Consider the following 10,108-nt stretch of genomic DNA (forward strand, 5'->3'; position numbering starts at 1 on the left):
AAAAAAAGCAAATGAGACATAATCCGTACACTTGCAACATGGTGAGTAAGAGCAGAGTGGTAAAGTCGTGCTTCCAGTTTTGTAATTGTATTTTAATTTTTACAACTCGGTACATTGTAATGTTAGGCGGATTACCTTCCAGTGTATTTAGCTAGCTAGGGATGAGCAGGTTTTTCTGGGAATTTAGGAATTAGGCAGACGCCAGCAGAATTGTATTATGACAGGCTGTGAAAATAATACTAATGTAAACTAAGCCTGTGCTTTTGTGGCTCACAGACAGACAGCGAGCATAAAATTTTAAGAATAACAAGTATTAGCTAAAAAGGTAAAACTTTTGTAGCTGGGGTAGCCCTGAAAATACTAGAAACCTGGCTAGTCCTATCCTTATTACGTGATAAACAAACAGTTTTGATGCTGATATACAAACTTTCCCACTCCTCCTCCTCCTCATCATCATTCTCCAGCTTAACGTCTGTTTTCCATGCTAGCATGGGTTGGACAGGGTATATTAATGACCCTCTTCCAATCTGATCTAGACTGTGTTAGATCTAAACTCAACTTCCTCTGTATCAAGTCTGTCCTTATCACCTCCTGGCAAGTCTTTCTCCGTCTGCCTCTGGGATTTGCCCCAGCAACTATCAAGTCTCTACACTTTCTTACCCAATTATCCTCCTATCACTACATAATCTTATGGTTTTGACTCTACAGCATGCAGGGGTGAACAGGGCAACAGAGAATCCAACTTTTAAAACACTAATGATTTGCCTTTAACACAAGTTGTGGCATGACATAATGTTGTAACTTTGCAATCTAGAACAATGGACATGGCCACACGCACATACAGGCAAAGTATATAAACAACAGACCACAACAATTGAACAAAAGTCAAAACTCATCTATATATTAATACGGAAGTTGTGTTTGTCTGTGACCACAAAAGTGGATATCTTTATTTTCTTTTGATGTCACCGAAAAAGTTATGTCTAATTTGTTATTCTTTTTGACGTTATGACGAGACTTCAATGCATTTAGACTGATGTCATTGCGTTTAATAAGATTGGTAAAGCCATTGCATAGCTTGAACTTGAAAATGATGTGGTGACGTCACCTGGGACCAATTTGGATAAGTTCCCTGAACCTAGGTACCCGTATCCGTTTCAGAATGGCTGGGTTGATGACATCATCAAAAAACCTTTAAACCACCCCAATATCTCTAAATTTTCAAAAACATTTTTTCATATATTTGTTTGACTTTGCCGACGTCAGCAAAATTTTTAACATTTACATTTTCTTAGGCATTCATCCAAACTCTGCGGTTGTATACATTAATTCAATCAAATATTAAATCTCTACACAATAAAGGCAACAAATTTCTAAAAAAATATCTTGTCTCAGCTCTTTCCTGACGTTATTAAAGTTTAAGTTATGGTTCTCTTTTCCATTGTACTTCTACCTAAGTTGATTTTTCCACAGGCCTTGACTAGTCGGAATTATTTCTAAAGTTTATTACTAAAGTTTATTTTTATAAAAAACAAATTTCTTAACTTGATTAAATTGATATTGTGTCAGTGATTTTGCTAAAAGTCTGACTTTTTTTATTTAATTAAGGTGGAACTCAAAAAGTATGTTTCTTAAAAAGAAGACGTAGTATTTATTGATTAAAATAGTTACAGTACTTGGACCCACATCATCCTCCATCTGATAAGACAAAAAAAAGTATATATATAATCTAATCTGCAAGTATCATCGCAGCTCTGAACGCATTGATTGCTACTTTTTGTACATCATTTTTTAATAGCAAAAAAAAATTTTCCTTTAGGTGCTTACCTACCTGTGGTATGTTAAAACAATAACTGAAGCAGTGTTAGGTTTTTTTTAGTCCTAAAAACACAGTAGCTTTTGTCAATTGGAAAATCCATGGATAAAATCCTATTGATCATCCAACCAACTCATTTTTTCATAGACTTAAGGATGATGCGAACATAACATATCACTGACTTTGACAATCTCATATATATATGTATAAGCCAAAATTTTAAAAATCACAACTGCATGCAATTAAGAATGCTGTTGTTTATCCCTGTTATTTGTGCTGTTATTTATGCCTTTGTTTATCCCTTCTTATTTTGTTTTTTCCCTTACCCTGTTGTTTTACCCCTTACCCTATTTTTTATATAATTTTATACAATTTATTCATAATTTTATTGCACACATGTTAATAGCAGCTTTTATTAGTCTATATATTGGCAAATAGAAAAAGAAAACAAGGTTTTTATCTAAGTAACTTGCACTTAATACTTTTCATTGTTCACAGTGTACTTAGGATTTAAGATCTTATGTGTTATTTGTGTCGCTGTGCATTTAAGAGGTGCATAACACCATCAAAACATTTGGTTGTTTCACTCAGATATCTGCCGATTTGAGCATGTCGGAAGAAGCATAGTGGGAGGAGGGTTTCCCAGGAGGTAAATAATGAGACACTGCAATGAAAATAACTTATGGAACAAATTAAATTCGCATCATAAAATTGTTTGTTATTTGAACAATTATTTGCCAATTTTTTGTTTAATTTTCGATTATTTATTTGTTCCTTGTAAATTGTTTAAGGGCTAATTTCACGCCACATTCTTTTGAAAAAATTTTGAGTAGAAACATTGCACATTGGTCATTTCTAATTTTCTCCTTGAATTATTTTCTCTTTCATCTTGTTCAAGAGTAAGTAAAAATATTTTAACTCGTATTCGAATCTAGAGCATAATGTAAAAACAAATTATTGTTAAAGATGGTGTCTGCTCTGCATATATTGCAAAATGTCTAATGCAGAAAATCCAATAACGTGAATAAAACTGTTAAAGAGATTGAAAAATGAAACTAAAATAAACAAAATGTCTTAAATGAATTGTATGGATGTTTAAATCAGATAAAACAAGAAATTTTTAATTTCATAATGTGGTTGCTAAGATGCTATTTTTAATTAAATAGAATAAATAGATTTTAAAAACATTAAAAGCTCAGAAATTATGTAAACAAATGTACATTTTTGGTATTTTATGCAATTATATAAAGTCAAAGCAAACAATGATTCACCTTTTTTTCTGGGGAATGTTCACAACTTTTCTTAACTAAACAATATGCGTTACACACAACTCTCAAGGAAAAGCAAAACGGCAGACACAGGCGGGGAGACCACAAGGCAAACTAGCTCTATTTATAAGTCATTACAACCTTTTATTTACTCATTAAATTCAGCATATCCTTCTGTATCAACAGGTAACTTTCTGGCGTAACTTAAAAGACACTAAACATTATGTAACTAACTGTTTAGCTACTTCAACAAAATAATTTCCTAGCTTCGAGCTTGAAATTTATTTTTCAATCTTTGTTTACCAAAAAATATATTTCACTTGCGAAGTTTTACTACGTTGATAATGTGATGCATCCTTGTTTTAAGTATGATTGCTAATTAAAGTTCTGTAGTTGTTTTCATCCTCTCTTCGCCTCATTATTTGTTTACAATTGTTATTTAAACTTTCTAACGCTCACCTCATCAAGTGACTATGTCTATTGTTTTTTCGATAGATCCCACTCACTGACATCAACATGCTGAGACCTTTATCACTATATATCATCATATATTACCTTTAAAAACTTTAAAAAAGTGGCAAAGAATGCTTATTAAAGAATAAGTTTGAGTTATTGCTGTTAACATGTATTTATTGTCATATAGAACAAAGAGTAAGACAATATCACTGACCCTGTAAATATAGCTAAGAAAGTGTTGGGTTATACAAAAAAGATTGCATATGAGTATTGGATGAAAGTATTTTTGAGCAAGGAAGAATATTAGAAAGCAAGAGAAGCTGTTGGATTCCATCAAAAAGATTATAGACTATCAGAACAAAAGATTACTGAGGAAGAAGAATGTTAGAAAGTCTTATAGAATACAAAAAGGTTAGTGGTTTTATTAATTGCCAATTACAATTGACAAAACCTAATTCACACAGTTTTAAAGATCAATGTGTATTTCACACTTTTACAGTCTGATTCAGATCAGTGGAAACCAGCCTTCACAGTTTCTGCCATAAAGTTAGAATAACTATAAAGAAAATTATACTTGTGTGGTGCAAAATTAAAGGTTAAATTATGATAATTACGACAGTTCATAGTTCTTGTAGAACTGGTACGCTCATGTGCTGATTGAAAGTTCCATTAATATGATTTTTACCCAGTTAAATTTTTTTACACGTACCCGGTGTATTAACAGATTTTGTTGTAAAATCAATTTCATGGTGTGTAGATAAAATTAACCATGCTTAGAATGTTGCGTTAAAAATATAATGTACACTTTGATCACATGTTTCTGTGTGTCTGCATTTAATTATCAAAGGTGCACAAGCTATTTCTCAATATTTGACTTGGTTGTTGTATTTTCAGTATTATAAAGTACAATATATTTTATCACATTAGTGTTTGCATTGTAGCAAATTTTTTGTAGCCACATCCCTAACTTTTATATAATGTGTTATTATGTTTGCTTTTTCAAATTTCAATTTAGAGTGGTAGATTTTAATAAAGGACCAAATAGTATATCCTTTTTGTAATTAAGACTATTTTTTTTATTGAGAGACGTTTTTATTTTTAGTTTCATCTGGTTAGTAGGATTTATCTAGACACGTAAACTTCTACGGATGCACATTTTTGCATCATTTCTGTCCAATTCTTATTTGTTATTTTCCTAATTTGTTTTAAATCTCAGATTATAAATATTTCATCCAAAGAATCTAATGATGTTAATAATTTGTCTCCATGAATTTTAAGTGCTGGATTATAAGCCCATTTTAAAAAGTTTGACCTTTTTATTAAGTTACAGACATGTGTAGAATGTTATAAAAATGTTTTTTGCAAAGCACTGCTACTGCACTCCTAACTAATAAATTTTAACAAAAATCTTACTCAAATGTCAAGTAGATGTCAAATCATAATCTTGTTAGATGTTATTTCTTTTTATAAAAGTACTTTCGCAAGGCTTTTGTTTCAAACATTTTTAAGCCTTGGGTTTTTGTGCTAATACAGATAATTGTTTTGTATTATATAAATTTAGTGTTTCTAGGCAACTTTTTTGGTGACGTTATGTTTTTCATCTAAATCACATTTTTTATTTTCGTATTTAATGCCTTGTTTAATCAGTGTAGCTGCGGTACGACTTATTTTACCATTTTTGGGATATATATCGGTATTTATATCAACTTTAAAACCTGACACACACATACACATTTTTAATGTACGCTTGCCGTAGTAAGTTTTTCTTATTTGATAAGAATTATTCATGTTTATTCTTTTTCCTGATAAACGGAAGTGTTGAATGGTGTTTCTTTTTTATTGATCTGTTTATGATTGACATATAATGATTGACAGTATCCTGAAATTGTGTATATTGTTCCGTTTCATAAATTGTGAAGTCATCATAGTAACTGTGTTTTTAATGAATGGCAATTTGTTATGTGAAGTGAGAAGAAGTTTAACAAGCTCTTGAGTATAAAAAGATTTAATTTGTTTATTTTATTTTTTATTTTTTTTATTTTTCTGTACCACTTTTTGTAAAATTATTGGCATGTGCTGTAAATAATTATGTGTGTTGACATAATTTTCTCTCAAGATATAGGTAATTGTTGTTATCTGTTTCAACAAGTGTAAAAAAAGAAGTACAGAGTGTATCACTTTTGTATAAAAATAATATTTTTGTTTTGTGTAAAAAAATGTGAAACATTTTTATGGGCTTAGAAAACAAAGTTTTTTTTAATCTTTTATATCTTTAAATATATATTGTTTTAAATATAGTATAGTATATATAATACTTTTTTTGCTCTAAATTAATCTCGGAAAGTCATGTAGCATACGATTATTAAAAGTTTGTTTCATGTGGGTTAATCCTTCATAAACATCACAATCAATTTTGTATGCTTTGAAATTTAATATCGTTACTTGTAAAAGGCAGTGTAAAACACTGAAATCTGCTTCTGAAATGTAACAATTTGTTTTTTAATTTCAGATGACTACATGTTTTAGATCAATCAAATTAAAAATTAATAAAAATTTTGGGAATTTTTTTTTGTTTAAATGTTTGGTCATGTTTTTTTGTTAAATGTTTGGTCATTTTTTTTTTTGCATGGGTTTAAGTGTTTTATAAACGGCGAAATATCCGAAATTGGACTTAGCATAAGCGATGACAGTATTATGGAAAACTGCAAGTTTGTTTTTGCAGTTGTGCACCCAATAAATACTGGTGTAATGGTTTTGGAGTGTTTTTAGACACATGTTTTAGTGCTGATGCAGTATTTTTAGTATTTTGTGGTTAGTTTCGTTTTTCTTTGTTAAAACTGGAGCAATTTACCTCTTTCACCTTGTTTTCAATCTTATGATATGACCCCCCTTAATTAAAGCAGTATACTTTCAAAAATAGTCTGCATGCAAAAGTGTGTTCTCAAACAACACAAAGTTTTTATAAAATTGGTATGCCATAATGACCACTAGCTTACTTTGCAATTATAAGTTTGTCCTTTGAACTATGCTTCAAGTTTATGCATTAACATGTGATAGTAATTATATATATATGTGTATTTTGTTTACCTCAGGATTTTTGCTATGTGTAATCATTATCTTCATGTCTTTTATCATGTTTCTGTAACAGTCATGCACTCAGAGAGAATGACGTTTTTACTGTATATGATTTTAGACATCTTTTAATCAATTTAAACAAACAATATAGATTTGATGACAGTTAAATTAACCACTTATTAAAATACTAGACTATTTATTTAATTTTGTTGAAGGCATATATCAGTAGACTTATGCTGTCTTGATTTATTTTATTTTAACCTGAAATGTTTTTTAATTTTAACCTGAAATGTTTTTTTAATTTTAACCTGAAGTGTTTTTTAATTAAGCCTACAAACCTTTTCTTTTTAGATTTATGTGATGTATTAGTTGTTTGTTATGACAACAACACAGAGTCGTGGTAACAGGTATGTTATTTATGTATTAGCTATTATGCTGTCTGTTCTACGTTCTGTTACTTTTGGATAAACAAAACAGTAAATCAGATTAGTGTTGGAACCCTAGGATTCTCACTCCCTGGGGTGAAAATCTATCCATTCAACTATAACTTTTGATCTACTTATTTATTTAGCTAAAATTTACGTGCTTTTTTCTTCCAAAACTCAAAAAAATTGGTATCAAACAATCAAAAAATTATTTGATTTTTGATCATGTGATACCAATTTTTAAAACATCTGGCGATTCTGTTTGCAATATACTTCATTGTGGTTTTTGTTGAGTTTTGTGATATTTTTTGTTATTTCTGAAATTTTGTGTATTCACAAAATGCCCAAAATTTAAATACCAGTGTAAGTGTCAGCAAAAAATATTGGAAATTTAGGGTACTTCAGACAACTGCTGTGGAGTGTAAGGGTTTAAGTAAAAAATGATTCACATAAACAAATCTTCATTAGATTGTAATTTAAATGTGTTATCACTCTTAAAAAATAAAGTTTTTTATTCAGTAACATCAAAATTCTAAATCCTAATATATCACAGCTGTGGCATGGAAAATGATACTGCTTCTGTTAATTTTTTCTTTAAGAAGGTCAGATTTGGATATTTTCACAATAAACTTTTATTTGCAGGTGGCTTTCAAGGCTGTTGTTTTTCATAAGTTCATTCAATTTATTCCAATGCTAGATAACCAAGTCATCATTTTTTAGGTATTGTATCTGGTTTCTACTTTCATGAAAATATACCGTCCCATGGTAAATATATCACTTTTATATTCGGATGCATTAAACAACATTAGCCATGTTGAAGAGTTATGGTTTTAACAGAAAGAAAAGTTTGCAGGTATTTTGACAAAAGTTGACACAAAACTTAAATATTTAAGTTTAATTTAGTTTTGTGTTGAAACAAGAAATTCACATTCACTTATAAAATATTGTTTTATTGCTTACAAAAATATACAACTAAATGTTTCCACAGGCATCTTGTGACATGTTTCTTAATGTTTTTTTGCATATCTTTAAGCTTCAATCAATCTTGATCACATTTTTCAGACAATAGCAGTATTTCAAATAGTTAAAAGGTCTGCTTGTTTTAAAAAACCTCTTATGCTTATGCAGTCATGAAAAATAAAATTTGAAAACATCTAAATTTTTAAAAACATCTGAAAATTGCATTGACTTCTTTGGGCTACAAAATCACTACTTTAGCAAATGCTTAGGTGCGGTGGAAAGCTCTAACATTTTCAATCTTAAATTACGAAATAATTCTCATGAGGGCCCAGAAAAACCTAAATATTTAAAAAAGAAACATGCTGACGTCAGCAAAAATCAACTTCTTTTGGGGTTTTGTGTCTATCCAAATCCACTGTGATCAATGACAAGTGAACATTCACAAGTTCGAAACACTTCAATCTTATAAAGAGAAAGTTAAAATTTGCAGTCTACAATCCTGGTCTCAACAAATTTTAACCAGGATTGTAGATTTCAGATTTGTTAGGAATTTTTTTGGTTTTTACTACATGCAAATTCCTTTATTCATAAAATTCATTATTAATAATCTATTTTTTTCTTTATTTTAATTTCAAAAAGTTACACTCCCCATGTAGCCAATCTCACAAGAAGCATAAATGTTCTCTTTTAATTGTTTTAAGCCGCATTTTTTTAATTTTTTGCATTTTAAAAGATTGATATTCATGCTTCGTTTTCTCTTTTAGAAAACTTGATAAGTCAGATTTTTGCTAAAACTTTCAACATCCTATTTGTGGTGGTCAGTGTGTTAAATGGTGTATGCAATACTGTGAGAATGCTGCTTCCCCCCCCCCCCCCCCCCAAAAAAAAAAGAAAAAAAATTATTTTGACATCTAAAAATCTTCATTATTTTTATATCATAATTTTTCTAAGTAAATTAGTAATTAGGTAAACTAAGATCAATTCGAATGTGTAGGCTTGTGATAGAAATAGCTGAAATTACAAGAAGGAGTTCAGGAAACACCACCAGAGAATTTGTACTTCAGTGTTAATTGGTGTTGGAGTAATTCAGCATTGTTTTGATGCTTCCAATTCTCATGGTAGATAAAGGTATTTTTTAACTTTTTCTTTGAAGTGCAATATCAGAGATGAAATTAAATGTTAGGAATGTTAAATATAAATGTTATAAAGGTGGAACTATGTTGTTTTCCATGTAAAAAGGAAATTTGAAATTCACAAATGAAAATAGTTTTCTAAAATTTAACTTTAGTAAAGAAATTTCTAAAAACAAGTAAACTTATGTTTTGTATACCTATCACATGAAATGTCATTATTTTTATAGAAAATTTTTTTTATAATTAGGTATGTGTGTACAAGATTACTAGAATGTAAAGCTCTGAATCAATTAGTCCCAATTAAATAACTGACAGCTGATTAATTAATATGGTACTCCATTTGTGTACGCTTATCTTTTTTTAACATTTTATCTTTTCCTGTTGCTGAACGAAACTTCATAAGTATATTCCTTATCTCTTTTTTAAGTCAATAAGTAAATACATGTACTATTCTAAATTTATCCAATTCATCATTTAGTTCCTGCCTCATTAGACAATTAGAATAAAACTTTCTGTGAAGCTCTCTTATAAGTGATCAATTTTTAAATGGTTAATAATTATTGCTAATAAAAGCTAAACAATTCTTGTATAGTAATAAAAAACTGTAATTATTGAACTGTGGCTTAAAAAATTTTATTTTTTGTTAGATGATTCAATTAGAAAAAGTATATCTTGATAGTTTGAAATTCTGCAACACAAAAGACCAACATCTTTTATTTGTGTTGGGAGTACATTTTTTAAAAAAATTGTTTTTATGCAAGTAAATTTTTGTTTTTACTAGTACATTTTTGTCCAGATTTTTATTAGATATGCAAGAATTATTGGGATGACCTGTTGAACCATGTCACCTCTGTGGATGAAAATAGGTTGCTCTATGTTTGTTGTTAGTTTTTCTTGCATGGGTATTAAGTTATAAATTCAAACTTAATTAACAACACTTTAAAAGATTAGTATTTATTGTTTTAATTTTTTCTT

The 10,108-nt window shown here is 29.4% G+C and overlaps 1 long non-coding RNA gene across 2 annotated transcripts; it reads left to right on the forward strand.

The window, feature by feature from the left end:
• The first annotated feature begins 23 nt into the window (after positions 1-23).
• Positions 24-8,900, forward strand: LOC130655376 (uncharacterized). Of its 2 annotated transcripts, none has more exons than XR_008984639.1 (3): positions 24-5,295; positions 6,967-7,022; positions 7,560-8,900. It is a non-coding gene; the product is annotated as an uncharacterized LOC130655376 (long non-coding RNA). The 2 variants fall into 2 exon arrangements; XR_008984640.1 differs by having other exon boundaries at positions 24-3,951; positions 7,761-8,899.
• Positions 8,901-10,108: the final 1,208 nt, after the last annotated feature.

Source organism: Hydractinia symbiolongicarpus, chromosome 8 (genome assembly GCF_029227915.1).
Source record: "Hydractinia symbiolongicarpus strain clone_291-10 chromosome 8, HSymV2.1, whole genome shotgun sequence".
Taxonomy (NCBI): domain Eukaryota; kingdom Metazoa; phylum Cnidaria; class Hydrozoa; order Anthoathecata; family Hydractiniidae; genus Hydractinia; species Hydractinia symbiolongicarpus.